The sequence below is a fragment of the Notamacropus eugenii genome, chromosome 3 (genome assembly GCF_028372415.1).
Source record: "Notamacropus eugenii isolate mMacEug1 chromosome 3, mMacEug1.pri_v2, whole genome shotgun sequence".
In the NCBI taxonomy this organism is placed as follows: Eukaryota; Metazoa; Chordata; class Mammalia; order Diprotodontia; family Macropodidae; genus Notamacropus; species Notamacropus eugenii.
The window spans coordinates 25990232-26009154 of record NC_092874.1 but is presented as its reverse complement, the minus strand read 5'-3'; the positions used below and the strand labels follow the sequence as shown (position 1 = coordinate 26009154).

At 39.5% G+C, this 18923-nt stretch overlaps 1 protein-coding gene across 12 annotated transcripts in view; it reads left to right on the top strand.

The window, feature by feature from the left end:
- The window catches only part of RBMS3 (RNA binding motif single stranded interacting protein 3), a 1420870-nt gene that overhangs the window by 301981 nt on the left and 1099966 nt on the right, over positions 1 to 18923 (top strand). The gene's annotated exons all lie outside the window — the stretch shown is intronic.

Genomic DNA, 18923 nt, shown 5'->3' with positions numbered 1-18923 from the left:
CTGTGTCCCAGTGATGATCATAGTGTCTGACAGACACATAGTAGGTGCTTACTAAATGTTACTTGACTTGTTTATCCAGCTCATTCAGGTCAGAAAGCTATTTCCCCTTCACATATATAGATCTTTCAGGCCAGAGATTACTGTATTAACACCAGTTCACTTTTCTTTGCACCTACAGACCCAATCAAATTTTAAAAAGACATGTCCAGTGCAAATGCAGTTGAAGATATAGATTACATTTAAAGTATATTGCAATGAGAGCTCTTTGGGGAGGGGGGCATCATATCTTTAAATTATAGTTAAAATCTTTAAAATAAAATATGCATGTTTGACAGATGCTAGCAAATATCCATGTCACTTCCTCAATAGATCCACATGGCAGGAGTTGAGTGGGAAAATAAAAATCATGCCTCTAATTAAATGACCACTTTGTCAAAGTTTCAAAATAAAGTACTTTGATGAATTTTGCCCAGCTTTCTTCCCTCCACCCCTTCAACTAATAAAAACCCATTAGGCTGGATCTTGAACTAATCACTTCCCAACAGACCTAAAAAATCCATCTTGAATTTTTTGAGGAAAAAAAAAAACAAATTCACAGTTTCTAAATATTTAAAATGCATTTAATTAGTAGATAAATTAAAGAAACATTCTAGAATGCATTGTATCATGAATTGAAATTATTTGCTTTTTCCTTTTCACCTCAAAGGCAATTTCCATGGTAGAATTAATTATTCACTAATTCAGAAACCATAATTTGACTGGTGTTGAACCTATCCATATTAATGCAGCTCCCAGCCTCTCCCTGCCTTAGTAGATTAGATAGTTTTTGTGAATTCTGGTGACAAAGAAATCTGTCCCTTTCTGTCCAGTCTTCTAGTAATGGGTCTCTGAGGACTTAACCCAACTGGTCCCCCATGACAGACTTGACGCCTGTTGTTGGATTTGTGCTCAAAGCTGTAATAAGTAGATTGGACCTATGGGAACCTGAGTTCTTGACTGGCAAGGCTGGTAATGTTCTAAGCCATGATGCCACAGGAGAGGAGAACTTTCGTGTGAAAAACAGAACTAGAATGGAGGTAGTCAGCTAGTTGGAGAAGAAATACACGTGGGTGGAGAAATGTATTAGGATACAATATGGAAATATTGGAGAAATGCACTTTTAATTAATATCTTTTTGCTCAACATGAATGATGGGGTCAGACCATCTTTTTTTTTTTTTTTTTGGAGTGGAAAGGGTGGAGTTCTAAGTTCTCTTGTCTTTGCCTGTTCCACTTATTTGTATTTTTGCTACCTGGTCCACGTTGTCTCAGGTCTTGATATGCTTAGTCTGGTGCTTAGCCCCACTGATCTCCAGCCTTTTGTTTCAGGTCATTGTCTAGAAGTACAAATTCCTCCTCGTGAAGGAAGCCCTCTGCAAACTATAGAGTGTTACAGAACATTGTGCTATTTTTATCAATCAATCAACAAGCTTTATTATGTGTTTGCCCTGTGCTACGAGCTCTGCTAGACCCTGGTGACACAAAGACGAAAGCGCTTCTGCCCTCAAGAATCTTGCCTTTCATGGAGACAAAACAGGAATGTCCTCCATGGCAGCCTGGGCTGGTAGTCAGCCAGCCTTTTAGTGCCAAGGTGTTTGAGACCTCCTGCAGCACTCCATTTACCTTTTGTATACATCATCAATCAACAGGCATTTGTTGAATACCTGTTGTGTACCAAGATCTGTGCTAGTCCTTGGGAACAGAAAGAGAAAATGAAGCAGTCCCCCCTCACCCTCCTTAAGGACCTTTCATTGTATTGGGAGGAAAGAAGCAGGGCACATCTAAGGATAGAAATAGGACACATCTAAGGAAAGAAATAGAAATGTATTTACTTTATATATACAATTTAGCCTGTATGCATCAGGTCTATGTATACGCACATGTAGGAGTACGTATTCACACATATGTACACACAGTCATGTGTGTGCGAAAACACACAGAAAATAAATGTCAGGCAACTGACATTTGTCAATTCTCTACAGTCTAGAGATCACTTTCCTTATAACAGCTCTAAGAGTCAGATCCTGCAAACATTGTCACCAGCCTCATTTGACACATGTGGAAGTTGAGGCTCAGAAGGGCAGAGGCTCAGAAGGGTTGAATGGGGAGAGCAACGCCAAAGCCTTCCTAGCACACTGGGCTCTGTTCCTTCTCTGATCCTAGGCTGTTTCTCCTCATTAGCTTCTTCCCTTTCCCAGGAACTTCCCCTGGCAATTTGAATATTCAGGGTCTGCATTAATATGGTGATTATCTCAGCAAATGTGGAAATATAGCCCTTAACCCAAAGCTTCATGTGCAGTTAATTGTTGGTGGCTTTTTAGTTGTGACCTCCTTGGTGGTTATGGAGAATGCACAGATCCTGTTTTAGGAATAACTGTGGGTCTGATGTCCACAAACCTCATGGGATACAGTTAGAGGGCAGATGATCCGTAGGGTCTGGAGTCAGTGGACCTAGGGTAGCTGCCTCCTCAGTCACTCACTCACTGTGTGATGTGAAATACGTCTTTATCTTGAAAACAGGGATGAAATAATCCTCATATGACCTGCTTTTCAGAGATATTGTGGAGAAAATGTGTTGTAAACTTTAATACATTAAAACTGTGGAAAAAGGTAAGCTATTGTCCTGTTTTGTTTTTAATCTTCCCCAATTCCTTTTCATTTGGAATATCCTACTGTGTGTCCCCATTTTAAAGATAAGGAAACCAAGACCCAATGAGGGGAAACAAGGAGAACGGGATATTACTTGCCCTTGTTCGGGGTACAATAATCACAATGCAATAATCCTCTTTCCAGTGACTTCGCTCATGAACTCTATACCTTATTCCTTTCCGGTTCTGTGTCTATGAGCCTATGATTCTCAGACCAAAACTCCCTTCCCTCATCACCACTCTCCTTGATGTATTGGCTTCCCATACTAAAATGAAAGCCCAGTGAAAAGAAGACTGGTCTCAACTCCCTGGCATCTTAGCATACTGTTTGGCACAGAGTTGGTGCCTAATAAATGCTTGTTTATTCATTCATCTTTATTCATCTAAACTAAACACTCTATCCCTTACTTTGCACTTCCAGAATTGTAACTATCTGTTTCTACACTGGGAAGAATCGATTGACCAGTTTTCATTAATACACCCAGACAATTCAGGCAAACAGCTGGCCAGTTTGGATACTTCACTGATTTGACTGTTCCCTTGGTTAAACAGATTTACAAAATCGGTCCAAACAGCTGAGCCTATCCATGGTGGTGTAGACTGGGCCTCCAACTGAGGAGACCTTGTTGCTTAGGTCAGTAAATAATTTTCTATATTCATGAACACACCACTGGATTCCTCAGTTTGATGAATTTCCTGGAGTTAAATGTCAGTCTTCACCATGCATGATGCCTATTGTTAGCTGATGTTATTAAATATGTACTTATTTGTTTAAAGGGTCTATTATTGGGAGGAATTAATGGAATAAAGCATTCTGGAAGACATCTGCAATTTTCTTTCATTTATTTGACTGCTTAAGAAATAAAATAAAAACCCCAGGGTTCCAGACAACCATGTTATGAGAAGGAACAGTAAAGAAATCTCTCTGAAAGGCAGGTGAGTTATCTGGGATTTTTGAGGCAGTGATTCTTTTTCCCCTAAGAAATAGTGAATTCCTGCCTTCCATTTTGGTACATTCACTCAGGTTCTATAGGGCATCAGGTGAGCATCTGGATTCAATAGCACAGCCATCTCCAGTCCAGACAACCTGAAAAACTCCCAGTTCCTTTTTTTTTTTTCTGAGCTTCCTATTAGCTTTTGAGTTAAGGAAGAGGATGGGTAGGCGCCTCTCAGAATCAGTCTGAAAAATACTTAAGTATAAACATGTTCTATGGCAAAGTAGCAGGGCCATTGAAATCCTGCTGAATGTTTTGAAAAGACTGGCAGCTTCTAAAGTTGGGTTCTTGCTTTGCCCTCTTATTTCTCAAGGAATTCATCCTAGCATTAGGAAACTGAGCCACAGCCATTCAGAATCTTCCTTCTGCTGTTCTCCCTTGCATCTCTGTCATTATGGGAGCTAAATGAAGGGCTCGTATTTCTGCAGTTGAGCATCTGTTAAGATGAGGAGCCTGTGGCTCATTCAAGCAAGCTGGGTTCGAATTCCGCCTCTGACTAGATTCGTAGCCATGAGTGAATGACTCCAGTTCCCTTCATTTATTCAGCCATTCATTCATGCAACAAGCCTTTTAAATCCTAAAGAGGCATCCTGGCATAATGGGATAGTTTGTACTATCTTTGATCCATCCTGGCTGTGTGGCCCATGCAAGAGCCTGGCCCTCTCAGGGCTACAGGGAACTGTGTTAGATTCTAAATTTCAGACAAATGCAGATCTCCCATGGCCTCATGGAGAGCCCCCTGGACTGATGAAATCAGAACAAATCAAAATGAAAATGAAAAAAAGCAAATTGACAAAGTGAGAAAAGGCAAAGCTCGGAAGGGATTTCGTTAGGTTTCCTCTGTAGGTGCAATGACTGTGCTGGGGGCCTGGAACATCAATGGTAAGGCATGAAACTCAGGATGTGATGACCAGGCAGATGGGAAGGCTTACTGGCCCTCTGTGGATGTTCTAAGGAAGGTGACTTTCTTGGGGAAACATAATCAAAGAAAACCTAAAAGGTCCATTTAAAACCCAATGAAGCCCACAATTTTGTTATTAGGACTGTCCGAGTTGGTTATTTTGTTTATTCCATAGCTCAGTGAATCTATTTGAGGTAGCGTCTACCGTTGTAAACAAGTTAAGTATCTCACCATCATCTTTTCTTTGGAGGACTGTGAAGCCTTTAGGGTAATACCCTCAAAGATGACACATCTTTGGTGAATTAAACGGTTGAATTACTGCCCATTTAACCCTTTCTATGGTGGAGATAATGAACTTTATTTTTATGCCTTCTGCTTTCCACATATTTCCTTAAAATACCACACCCTTAATACTGCCATAGATTCCCATATTTCCCCAGTATGAAAGTGCTACAGCACTGAGTTTTCAGAGCCTAATGCTTGTTTCGTTGACTTGTTATCTTGGTAGCAATGGAATTGGTGGTAAGAGTGGAGGTGGTGGATGGGGAAGTGAGACCACAAAAACCGGTGGAACCAAGGGAGAGTGAGGTGAATACAAAACAAAAACCCTTATCAAGGGCTTTCAGAAGTCTGAGATAGGAGAGAAAAAAATAATGATGATAATGCCATATGTAGATAGATAGATAGATAGATAGATAGATAGAGAGAGAGACAGAGAGATAGAGATATAGAAAGATTAGCTAGATCAGTGTGTGTGTGTGTGTGTGTGTGTGTGTGTGTGTGTGTGTGATGATTAGGTAGTCCTTTATTTTTCTACTTGTGTTACATATTTTTCACTTTTACGTGCTGTTTTCTCCCATTAGATTGTAAACTCCTTGAGGACAGGAACTGTCTCTTTTTCTTATTTGTATCCACAGTACTTAGCACAGTGCCAGGCAGAGAGTGGACGCTTACTAAATGTTTATCGAATTGAATTGAATTATTATACTTGTGCGCCCACTTTCCTCTTCAATCATCCCAATGTACTTGCTGAATATTAACCATACTGTGTACTTTCTCCCACTTCCTTGTCTTTGCTCTACCTTTCCACTATACCTGGAGTGTCTCTTCCACCATGCTTACTGATCCTTTCCAGCCCAGCTCCTCTTTGGGGCTTTCTCTAATGGTCCTCTCTATGCCCCCAAATTAGTAATGACCTTTATCCTCAGGATTAACATGTTGCTTAGTACTTCTCCTATTTTGTATTCATGACTATTTCTTTTCAGCACCAGACTGTGAGCTCCATCTCTTAACTTTATATTTCCCTCAGAACCTATAGCACAGTGATCTGCATACATTCACCCATCTACCCCCCCCACCCCTCTCTATGACAATGCTTATCTGTCAGTTTTGAAGTTGTATACAATACTCATTTCCTTTGGATTTCAAGGAGGGTGCTATGTGGTATAGTGGAGGGATCTTTGAACTTGGAGCTAGGAAGGCCTGAGTTTGAATGCTACTTCAGATGCTTAACAGTTGTCTGACCCTGGCAAAGTCACTTAACCTCTGTCTTACTCTGTTTCTTTAACTGTAAAATGGAGGTAGTCGTAACACCGACCTCCCAGGGCGCTGTATCGCGTGAGAAAATTCTTGAAAATTTGAAAAGCACTTCACAAGCTTAACCCAATGTATAAATAGTAGTTAGAAGCATCGGCAGTACTAGTATTCAGACACTTTAGATAATAGAGAACATTATATTTATTTGAAAGGGAGTCTCCAGTAAATCAGAACCGTAAATTCATTTATTGCCTTCATCTTATCCCCTATACTGCAATCTCTTGAAGTATTTTTCTCCAGACATTAACTGGATTCTCTTGGTCAGCTTTTCTTTGGTTCCTATGGGGTTATTTGCTCTTAACTTTAGCAAACCTAGATATTAATAGTTTTCTCTTTATACAAGAGCCTTAATAATAACGCCATCCAGAATACTGGTTTTTAAAGTATTTAGCTAAACTAAATGGCATGTAGTCAATGCGGTATTTATGTTATTTATCACACAAGGAGAAATTACAAGAACCTTAGCAATGAATGAATCTGACTGTCCGCTTCAGATCTGACGAGGGTTTAGTCCACGCTGTAAGTCTGTAACTAACAGAAGCAAACCAGCCACTGGGCCTTCCTAGCCTCTCATGGGAGCCAATGTAGGGTGACTATGTAGCTTAGGTTTGAAAACAATGGGGTTAGTACTGGCACGGATTACATGGCAGGGGCCCACTTTCACCCAGAAAGTAGTGGAGGATGATGGCTGTGACCCTGACTCCCCGCTTCCCCAGCCTTCCACCTTTCAGGGCATGTGTGAATTATCTGTCCAGACCTGCCCTATGTAAGAGGCAGGCCTGCTGGGTGTAAGCTCTGAAGGGAACACTGTCTTCACACACCCCCCACCTGCCCATTGTACATCTGCAGAGAACATTTCTCCAAAAGTTGACATTAGCTAGAATGTTGCCCTTTCTCTAGGGAGGAAAATTTGGGATGAATTCAGCAGAGTTCGTTTTTTACTGTTTCTATTATGTCACTAGTGTTACACTAGGGTTTTTAGGATAGCCCTGCTCAAAGGACAGCTCAAAGACCCCTTGGAGATTTTTAAAGTTTCACTACAAGGGATGGATCCTCCACTTCAAATGCACACTCAGCATTTTGAACTTTATTTAGCTTCATCACAATATACATTATGACTCAGTATAATTGGAAGGAAGGAGGTCTGGAAGATGTTCACCATATTTATTTTCAGGAACTACATACTCTAGAAGTCCATGTTTACACTCATCAGCTTAAATGGGGGCAAGAATGAGAAAATCTTGGCACAGTAAGGATGGGCTATAAATATTCAAACAATCATCTCTCTCCCTCTTTCATTACTATTTTTCAAATGCATGTTGGTGTTCTTATGATTATTAAAATGTAAAATACTTAAAGATGTTGCTAACTGCATTAGCTCATTGAGAGCATGGACTGTCTTTTGACTCTCTTTGTACCTCCAGTACTATGTGCACAGTGTCCAGCACATAGTAGGAGCTTAATGTTTATTATTTTTATAGTAACTTTTTGTCAGTTTTTTAATCAATGTATACTAATAGTCAAATACTGCCATGTGAGGATGCATCACTTTTTTAACTTTAAAAAGTGATTTACGTACAAAGTCTAGATGTGATCCCCTGCTGAAAAGGATACCAAAGAAAGCTAAGATCTGACCCCTCCAAGGAACTTAAGATTTAAGTTGGGAGGAGTGGTGGTGGTGGAGAAACATATAAAACATATAAATCAAAGAACAATGCTGGACAGTGTGAGGTTGTGTCCAAATGTGTGGTGTCAACAACTGTTAAATAGGTCAGGAGAGAGACGGAGAGAGAGAGAGAGAGAGAGAGAGAGAGAGAGAGAGAGAGAGAGGAGAGAGAGAGATACACAGACACAGAGGTAGACAGAGACTGACAGACAGACACAGAGAAAAAAATATGAACTACAAATCTGAACCTTTTCATTCCCCTGGATTGTGAGAATTGCCCTTACCATCAGACCACCAGTGTTATCTATGGGATTGATGTAAGAAACCTCTTTTAAGAAAGGGTACATATATAAAATGAGATTGGGATCAGATATGACCTTGGTTCTATGCCCTTTTACCTGACATAAGCAAGAGAAATTTTTTTTTCTGTTCCCTTCCTATCATTTGCCCTGGGGAGAATTATACTTTGTAGTTGCTCAATGAATGTTGGGATTGAATTGAATTGGATTTTTCCTTCTTAACCCAAAGGACATTTCCTTTCACTACTTAGGGGATCCTTGGCAGAGTTGGTTTTGGGGTGGTTGGGCAGCATTCACAACTGTGTTGGTTGTAGCGTGCTGGAGATTTAGCTGTCTCACCACAGTAATCTCTGTCTTCTTCATTCTGCCTACTGCACTCACAAAAATGTATTTTTCAACTTCATCCTCCTACTCACAAGCTTTCCCATATAAACCCCTAAACAAGTCAAGACACAGAAATCTCTAGCCTCTTAATCCCTCCTCAAATGGAACAGATGAGCCACTGCTGACAAGTGAGGTTTAGTTCTGTCTGTGAATATCAGCCCCTAACCTCTGGGGTTTGTCTTCAACCCAAACTCATTCACATTGGTGAGACACGATTGAGCTTGCCAGAAAGAGATTCATAAAGAAGCTAGAAATTTGAGGTTAGCTGACATGTTCTTTGCAGAATAATACTTGTGTGTATTAAACACTCCTTTGCATATATGCAAAATCTGTCTGTCTATATTTGTCATCTATGTCTACACACACAGAAATACAGACAGAATCATAGACTTGGAAAGGACTCTTAGCCACCATCTAGGAAATCCTGACATTAAAGGAATTGCTTTCATATCATATCTGACAAGTGGTCCTCCAGCCTCTGCTTGAAGAGCTCTGAGGAGAAGGAACCTACTACCTCCTGAAGCTTATTACACTCTTGGAAATATATTCATGAGTTCTTCCTGATGTTCAGTTTAAATCCGCCTCTTTGCAATTTCCACCCATTTCTTCAGGTGCTGACCTCTGGAACCAAATAGAATAAGTCTTTACACACTGGAAGAAGCCAATCACGTAATGAGTCTATTCCTCCCTTCTCTTGGACAAACCTACTCAGCTCCTTCAGCTGATGCTCTTATGTCATAGACTACAGACACTTCACCATTCTGGTTGTCCTCCTCTGATCACTTTCCAGCTTCTCCAGGGCTTCACATAGTACGGCACATGGTAGATAGTTAAAAATGCTAGTTGATTGACTGATGGATTGATTTCTTTCTTAAGCCATAATACCCAGAACTGAAGAAAATACTCCAAATGTGGTCTGATGAGGGCAGGCTCTAATGGAACTATCACTTCTCTATTTCCTCTGGTGTATACTCCTCTTAATTAATTTAGACCAAGATTATATTGGCTTTTTCACCTCCACTCACTCACTGACCTTGCAGTCCAGTAACACTCCCAGACCTTCTTCAGAGCAATTGCTTTCTCCTCATGCCTCCCTCATTTTTTCCATTTGAAGTTGATTTTTGTAGCCAAGTGTAAGACTTTCCATTTATCCCTGTTCAATTTTGTATTGCTCCATTCATCCCAACATTCTAACCTGGCAATGTTGTTTTGTATCCTATCAACCACTGTGTTAGCCTTTCCTCCTAGCTTTGTGCCATTTGCAAATATGATAAGCTTATCACTTGTGGTGTTATTTCAATCAATGATAAAATCATTATATGGGGCCAAGCACAAACCTTCGGTTACTGAAGGGTTCCTGCCATGTTGGCATTGAATTCTTAGAACGTTGTTGGTCAGTCCTTTCAGTCATGTCCAACTCTTCATGACCCAATTTTGGGTTTTCTTGGCAAAAATACTGGAATGTTTGCCATTTCCTTCTTCAGCTCATTTTACAGATGAGAAAACTGAGGCAAACCGGTAACTTGTTCAGGCTTACTCAGCTAGTAAGTTTCAAGGCCAGATTTGAACTCTGGAAGATGAGTTTTCCGACTTCAGGCCTGGTGCTCTGTCCACTGCACCACCTACTACCCAATTCTTTGAATACAGATATTCGAGGAATTCTGAATTCATCCTATTGTATTATTAACCAGTTCATGTTGCCATCTTCTCTACAAGAATAGAATGAAATACTTTAACAAAAACTTTATTAAAATGTAAATAAACTCTATCAATAGCATTCTCTTTATCAAATAGCTTAGTCATCCCATTTAAGAAGCGATGAAGTTAATTTGGCATGACCCATTCTTGATGAAGCCACATTGGCTTGTTGCAAACAGCAACTTCTTTATTATATTTTTGCCAATTGTTTCTTTAATGATCCATCCTAGAAGCTTTGCAGAAATTGAAATCAAGCATGTTGGTCTTTAGTATACAACCTCTTTTCTTTCCTCTTTTGAAAATTGGGGACAGCATTTTCCCTTTTCTGATCTTGTGATACATCTCTTTTTACCCATGATATTCCTTTTTTTATTTTTTTTACCCATGATATTTCACTAATCACTGACTGTGGCCCAGCATCACACCTGCCAGTTCCTTCAGCACCCAAAGATAGAGGTCATCTGGGCCATGTAACTTAAGTCCATCAAGGGCAGCTAGAGGATCTCTTAGTGTTTTTACTTATCTTGGGCTTCAACTCCCTCTTGGTCATTTTCATTCTTTTTTTTTTTTCTAATATAAAGGTCATTCTCTTTTTCTGTAGAAATAGAAGCAAAACAAAATCGAGGAGCTCAGCCTTCTCTGTTGTTGGTTATCATTGTCCCATCCACCCTATGCCAAGCTTCTACCACTTTTCTGTTCCTCTTTTCCCTCTGGGTGTAGCCAAACAACAACATGGCTTTTAATTGTCCTTTGCTTCCCTCACCAACCTTGGCTCATTCTGAGCTATTGCATTCCTCACACTATTTAGAGGCAGCTAGGTATCATAGTGGAATTCAAATCCGGCCTCAGATACTTATTACCTGTGTGACCCTGAGCAAGTCACCTAACCCTGTTTGTATAACGAGTTGGAGAAGGAAATGGCAAACCACTCCAGTATCTTGCCAAGAAAACCCCCAGAAAGAATCTCAAAGAGACACTAATGAAATGACCAAACAGCAAACACTATTTAGACTTTTTTTATATTTTCAATTTCATGGATGTATTTTTTATATTACAAATATTTACAGATCATCCCCCCCTTTATGAGAGGTTTCATTTTAATAAAATAAAATAGGGAAAATTAATAAAGTGATATCATCTTAATGTGTAGGTGACATTTCACATCTGTATCATCCCTCCCCCAACTCTCTGCTTTAAAAAATAGCATAAATTTAATTTCTATCCCTCTAATCCTCTACTTCATTAAAAAAAGAAAAGCAAAAAGCAAATTTCTTATAATTAATATGCATAATCAGATTTTAAAAATTCCCCCAGTGATTGCGCATAAAAATCTCTCTATATATATTTTGTTCCACATCCAAAAGCCAAGCCACTGTCTGCAAAGGATAATATGCTTCATTTTTGATCCTCTGAAATCATGAATTGTCTTCATGGAGATTATAGATTCTACAGTGGCCAAAGTTGTTTTTTTAGTGTTGTTGTCGTATAAATAGTTCTTCTGGTTCTGCTTACTTTACTCTGCATCAGTTCATAAAAGCCTTTCCATGACGTTTTGGCACCATTTATTTTCTCAACTTTTTATAGCACGATAATACTCTATCCCATTCATATGTTGAAGATTATTTGACCATTCCTCCACTGATGGTCATCCCTTTCATTTCCAGATCTTTTGCCACCACAGAAGAGCTGATATAAGTATTTTTGTATACAGAGGACCTTTTCTTTTTCTTCGATCTCTTTTGAGTATAGGACTAGTAGTGGTACAGCTATGAATGGGTACAATCATTCAGAAAGTCGTTTTATATTATACGCAAAATGTTATCTCACACTAATTTTTTATAGGACCATAGCACCCTCTTATGTTCATCTTTAGTTACCCAGCTTTGCTTCTATCCCCCATACTTTTCCTTTTAAAACTCTGCCTTGATGAATGAGTTACTGTGGATCGATATCAATCTCTTCAAACAAATTCAATTTTTCTTCCTCATTAACGTTTCCCTCAGTATCTTCGGAATTTTATTTTAGAGCATCTTTAATCCTCTCTGTGCTGACTTCCTCCTATATGCATGTAGGTGTGCATATATACATAATGGGTACATATCCATATCCATAGATGTACCCATACATCTATATGTACATAAACATATGTATTCACACAGAAGTAGCCATTTTATAGTATATATTTATAATATGTATCATAGTACACATATATGTATAATACATGTGTGTATGTGTGTGATCAGTATCTATCTATCCATCCATCCATCCATCCATCCATCCATCCATCCATCCATCCATCCATCTATCTATCTATCTATCTATCTATCTATCTATCTATCTATCTATCTATCTATCTATCTATCTATCTATCTCTCAAACATTGCCCTCCAGAAGTTTACATTGTATAGGGACTGGGAAGGGAGGATGCAACATGTAGACAGAAAGTAAAGACAAGATGATTTCAGATGGAGAGAGTACTGATGAATCAGGTAGAAGTGACACCTGAGCTATCCTGGAAGGGAGAGGTAGAAATGAGGAGGGAGGCATTCCAAGTAAGGGAGATGGATTCGAAACATTTATGGAAGGAGATGGAATATTCATTTCTAGTTCAATTTGGCTAAAGCACAGAATAGATGAAGTGGGCGAGCATGAGGTAAGGGGGAATGGTGAGTTGGAGCCAGACTGCAGGGAGTCTGAAATATCAGACTTATGGGTTTGTATTTCATCACAGAAGAAGTATGAGCCAAAGAATACTATGGAGTTGGGGAGTGATGTGGTTCCACATTGAAAAAATTATTTTGGCAACTTTATGAGGGACAGATTCAAGAGGCAAGAGACTGGAAACTAGAAGACCATTTAAGAAATTATTATAGTAGTCCAGGTAAGAGATTCTTCCCTACAAAGACTGAGAGAAATAGCTTTGACAGAAATGTAGAGTACTTTCCTTGTTGATTTTATAAAGGTCCAGTTTCTGCTTAGTAGTTTGTGCTGAGTATGTTAAGAAAAAAAACCCAAAAAAGCAGTCATGCATTTTTCTTTTTTTCATCCATTTTTTTGTATTTATTTATTTATTTTTAGATTTCGACATTCATTTCCACAAAATTTTGAGTACCAATTTTTCTCCCCATCTCTCCCCTCCCCCATCCCATAATACCTTGCATTCTGATTACCCCTTCCCTCAATGTACCCTCCCTTCTATCACACTGCATGCTTCCTTTATCCCCATCTTCTCTCTTTTCTTGTAGGGCAAGATAAATTTCTATACCCCATTACCTGTGTTTCTTATTTCTCAATTATATGCAATAATAATTCTCAACATTTGTTTCTAATACTTTGAATTCCAGCTTCTCTCCCTCCCTCCCTCCCTCCCTACTCATCCCCACTGAGAAGGCAGGCAGTTCAATACAGGCCATATATGTGTCATTTTGCAAAAGATTTCCATAATAGTCATGTTGCATAATATTAACTGTATTGCCCTCTATCCTCCCCTGTGTCCCCCCTTTTTTTATTCTCTCATTTGACCTTGCCCCTTCCCCAAATTGTTCACTTCTTGTTATTCCCTTCTCTCATTTGCCCTCCCTTCTATCATCCCCCTCATCCCACTTGTCCCCTCCTCCCCTGCTTTCCTGTAGTGTAAGAAAGATTTTCATACCAAATTAATGAGCATGTTATTCCCTCCTTAAGCCAAATGTGAAGAGAGTAAGCTTCACTTTTCCCCTCTCACCTTCTCCCTTTTCTTCTCCATTGAACAAGATTTTTCTTATCTTTTTTATGAGTTATAGCCTGCCCCATTCCATTTCTCCCTTCCTCCTCCCTTCTCATTCCTTAATTTAATTATATTTTTTTTGTATCATCTCTTCTGATTCAGCTCAACCTGTACTTTCTGTCTGTGTGTGTGTATGTGTGTGTGTGTGTGTGTGTGTGTGTGTATGTGTGTGTGTAATTCCTCTTCCTACCCAAATACCAAGAAAAGTCTCAGGGAGTTACAAATATTATCTTTCCATGTAGGAATGTAAACAGTTGCTTTAGAAAGTCCTTTATAATTTCTCTTTCCTGTTTACTTTTTCATGCTTTTCTTGGTTCTTGTGTTTCAAAGTCACATGTTCTCTTTACTTCTGGTCTTTTCATCATGAATACTTGAAAGTGCTCTATATCATTGAATGACCATTTATTCCCTTGAAGTATTATACTCAGTTTTTCTGGGTAGGTGATTCTTGGTTTCAATCCCAGTTCCTTTGACTTCTGGAATATCCTATTCCAAGTCCATTTGATCCCTTAATGTAGAAGCTGCCAGATCCTATGTTATCCTGATTGTATTTCCACAATACTCAGATTATTTCTTTCTAGCTGCTTGCAATATTTTCTCCTTGACCTGGGAACTCTGAAATTTGACAACAATATTCCTAGGGGTTTCTCTTTTCAGGCTCTTTCAGGAGGTAATTGGTGCATTCTTTCAATATTTATTTTGCCCCCTGGTTCTAGAATATCAGAGCAGTTTTCCTTGGTAATTTCATGAAAGATAATGTGTAGGCTCTTTTTGATCATGGTTTTCAGGTATTCCCATAATTTTTAAAGTATCTCTCCTGGATCTATTTTCCAGGTCAGTTGTTTTTCCACTGAGATGTTTCACATTATCTTCTATTTTTTCAAACTTTTGGTTTTGTTTTCTAACTTCTTGGTTTATCTCATAGTCATTAGCTTTCCTGAACTTGAGTCTCTCTTTTAAAGAACTATTTTGTTCTGTAAGCTTTTGAACCTTGTTTTCCATTTGGTTAATTCTGCTTTTTAAAGACTCCTTCTCCTCATTGGCTTTTTGGACCTCTTTTTCCAATTGAGTTTGCCCCTTTTTAGTGGTGTATTTTCCTCAGCATTTTTTTGGTTCTCCTTTAGCAGGCTGTTGACATGCTATGCAAGCTCTTTTTGGTCTGAGCCCATTTCATATTCATTTTGGAGGTACTGGAGGCAGAGGCCTTGACTTCCTCTGACAGTATAGTATGCCTTGTTCTTCTCATCTGAAAGGATGGAAGGAGACACCTGTTCACCAAGAAAATAACCTTCCATGGTCTTTTTTTTTCTTTTTGGGGCATTTTCTCAACAAGTTACTTGACTTCTGAATCCTTTGTCAAGAGGAGGATGCTAGTGGTCCTCCTTTCCCCAGTACTGTGCTCAAGGCTGAGATTCATATAAGCTGCTTGACTCCCCCAGGGGCTTTGGGTGGGGGTGGGACTGCCACTGAGGGATGAGGTTCAGATCAGCTGCTCAGTTCTCCCAGAAGCTTTAAGCTGAGCTGCCTGCACAATGGACCCAGGTTGCCTCCATGTAGCTGCCCACTACCCACTGCTACTGCTGCCACCTGGGACTAGTGCTGTGGGAACCCTGTTTCCCTCTCTCCCAGCTGGGAAAGCCATCCCACACTGACCTTTGGAGCTTTCTTTGTCTCTTGTGGGTTGAGGGATCTGGGATCCTCCCTGCTGGGAATTCTGCCCCAGAGGTCTGTTCAGGTCCTTTTCCTCCCAGTGCCACACAGCCAGGGCTGGGCTCTGCTCCTCTCAGCGTCCTGTGGGATAGACGTTTTGGCCTTCCAGGTTATCTTTGGCTGGAAACCTCTTTCACTCTGTTGTTCTGTGGCTTCTGCTTCCCTAGAATTTGTTGAGAGTCATTTTTTACAGGTATTTTGTGGGCTGTGGGGAAGTGCTAGAGTATATGCATCTTTCTATTCCACCATCTTGGCTCCCTCTTTTTTTTAATTTAAGAATAGTGAAGATATTCAATGCTTTGATCTTGTCATATTCCTGTGTTATCTAAAGGAAGGAGTATTAGGAGGGAAAGAGAGGAATATGGATAAGGTGCATTTGGTTGCTGGAAATACACCATCAAGCCAGTGGCTATGTAGACTGTAAGCCCTTTAAGTCTCAGGTGGGGCAGTAATTTTTGCTTGTGTTAAACCTCCCAACATACAAAACGGAAGCCATTTCCTATTAGGCACTCAGTGGATACATTGAGAGCTCAGCCAATCTTGGTAGACATTTGGCAGAATGTCAGTTCTTCAAGGGAAGGGACTGAAACATTTTTGTCCTTATGTGTGTCACACAGTAGATACTTAATCAATTCTTGTTGATCAATTACCAGGAAATTTGTGACAGTGAAGTAGAAACCCTGTGAGAGTCTTCCAAACCCCACAAGCTTTCAGAGGGATCCAGCTGAAGGTCTCTTCTTTTTTTAATGTTTTAATCTGAATTATAGCCTAAAGGCTCTAATACGGACATCATAAGGCTAGCCAGAGGGGAATGAATTCTTTGTCCTGAGTGTCTGTCCCATAGCAGGGTGAAATCCTGTAGTCAGTGGGGTTTCTCTACTTGTTCCTCATGGCAGGATATTTTTTTTTTAAATAGAGTGCAGACCTGACTTCTCCTCTGGAACAAACCAAGGGTTTTGTGATTCTGGGTAAGTCACTAAACCTCTTGGTTCTGTAGGCTCAGGGTTCTGATCTTATTTTTTTTTTTTTTTACATCATAGACTCCTCTGGCATTCTGGTGAAACTTATGGACCCTCCTCAGAATAATATTGTAAATGCATGAAATAAAATACATAAGATAAAAGCAACCAATTGTATTGAAATACAATTATTAAAATATTTTCAAAGACAAGCTCATTGACCCTAGGTTAAAAGCCCACTTTAGGCAATTCACTAATATTATATGATAACAGAGAACATGCTGACATTCCTTGCTAGACAGAATTTCCCATGCATGTGAAATCACAGGTCTAATCTCTACCCTTATTTTGTTGAAGAAATATTAGGATCCAGAATTAAAATACAGAGAGGAAGACAGACAGACAGACAGATAGATGTATTTTGGGCAGCTAAGTGGTACAGTTGATAGAATACCAGGCCTGAAATCAGGAACATTTGAGTTCAAATTTGACCTCAGATACTTACTGGCTGTGTGACCCTGGGCAAGTGACCCTATTTGCCTCAGTTTCCTCATTTGTGAAATGAGCTAGAGAAGGAAATGGCAAACCACTCTAGCATCTCTGCCAAGAAAATCCAAATTGGGGTAATGAAGAGTCTGACATGACTGAAAACTACTAAGCCACCAACATTTTGATGAGAAAAATTTCATTATGAGCTTTTACCGAAAAGTATCTCAGGTTTCATGTGTTTGAAGATTTTTGAGTGATTGCTGAACTGTAGAAGCTTAATTGCAGAACTCATAAGAAGGGTACTGGGGCATTGCCTACCAGGAAAGGCAGAGAAAAAACAATGCCATGTCTGTCAGCTGACGGCTGATCAAGTCCGTGCTCTCTATGGTTAGATTGGGAAGAAAGGTATTTGCAACTTCACCTTGAATGTAGCTCAAAGGGTCCTGTAGCTGAATGTCATTTGGTTCCTTTCCACTGAATATCATGCTAATGGAACAAGATGTTGACATCCCTGAGTCAATGATTGACTTTTTAGGCATGGTTGGCACATTAGGCATCAAACAGAATCAGTCACATCCTCAATCAATTACATTTATGATTAACTGAATGCACTTAGCCTGGGACACCACCCAGTTTAAGAGAGTTACAACTCTAGAAGGAAACCTACTGACTTCTCTTCAGTACCATGAAAAGTTATTTCAATACCATGTTCTTTTAGAAAGGAAAGGTGGAAAAGAGAGTACATTGAGGAAGGAAGAAGCCCAGGATATAAAATAAAGTATTGTTAATAATGAGTTTCGGTGAACTGGGTTTTTGTGTTTTTTTTATTAATAAATTAAATTGAAAGGCACTTTCTTTTTCTGAAAGTTCTAAGCGGTAAAAATAAGCCCTGGAAGTAGATTGCCTGGGGTAAGATTTAATTAAACATTGTACAGTAAATTAACATAATTTGATGAGGATCAGCTTTGGTTTCCAGAAAACGGCAACATGCCTGAGTTTTAATTTTATAATATCTTCTAAAATACCGGCATCAGATCTCCCAAATGCAGTTTTACAAAATAGAAACTAAACAGAATGTCAGCTAGAGGAGGGTGTTTTATTAGAGATATAGCATGTTTGTCTGGGATTTTAGGTTGGTCTTCATGACTCTACCTGAATTTCTGAAGAACACTGATCTTTGTAAAGTAAAACTTACAGGAATAGGAGGCACATTCCCCAAATTTTGGCAGGAAGGTCCACAAGTCTTGTCTTAATTATACATCCTTTAGGCCATAACTTAACTAGAATTTCAATTGGTGGCCTATATTTCTTTTCTGGTAATTGAGGACCTAGTGTTCCTTCTGTAATAGTCACCCAAAAGACTGAAAGAATAGGGGAGCACACACACATATTCACACACATACACACTAAAAGTAGGGGCATTAAGAATATACATGAAGACTCTCTTTGGAGATGGAGTTCATTTATCTTTTAGCTGGGTTGTCCACATATTCTAGCCTTAGGATTACTCATTATACTTGATTTATTCTGGACTTTAGAAGCAGCCCAGTAAGACTAGGCAGAGTCACTGTGATCTGACTTTAGAGGTGACAACGAGCTCAGGTAAAAGGCGATTCTACCTTTGAGGGATCCATCAGAGAGGCATTGCCTAATGGGAAGAATACTGGTCTCTGAAGTCAGAGGACCCAGATTTGTGCCTCCATTCTATGACTCGGCTCCTTGTGTGACCTTGAGCTCCCCTCTCTGTGTGCTCCAGTTTCTTCATTTATGAAAG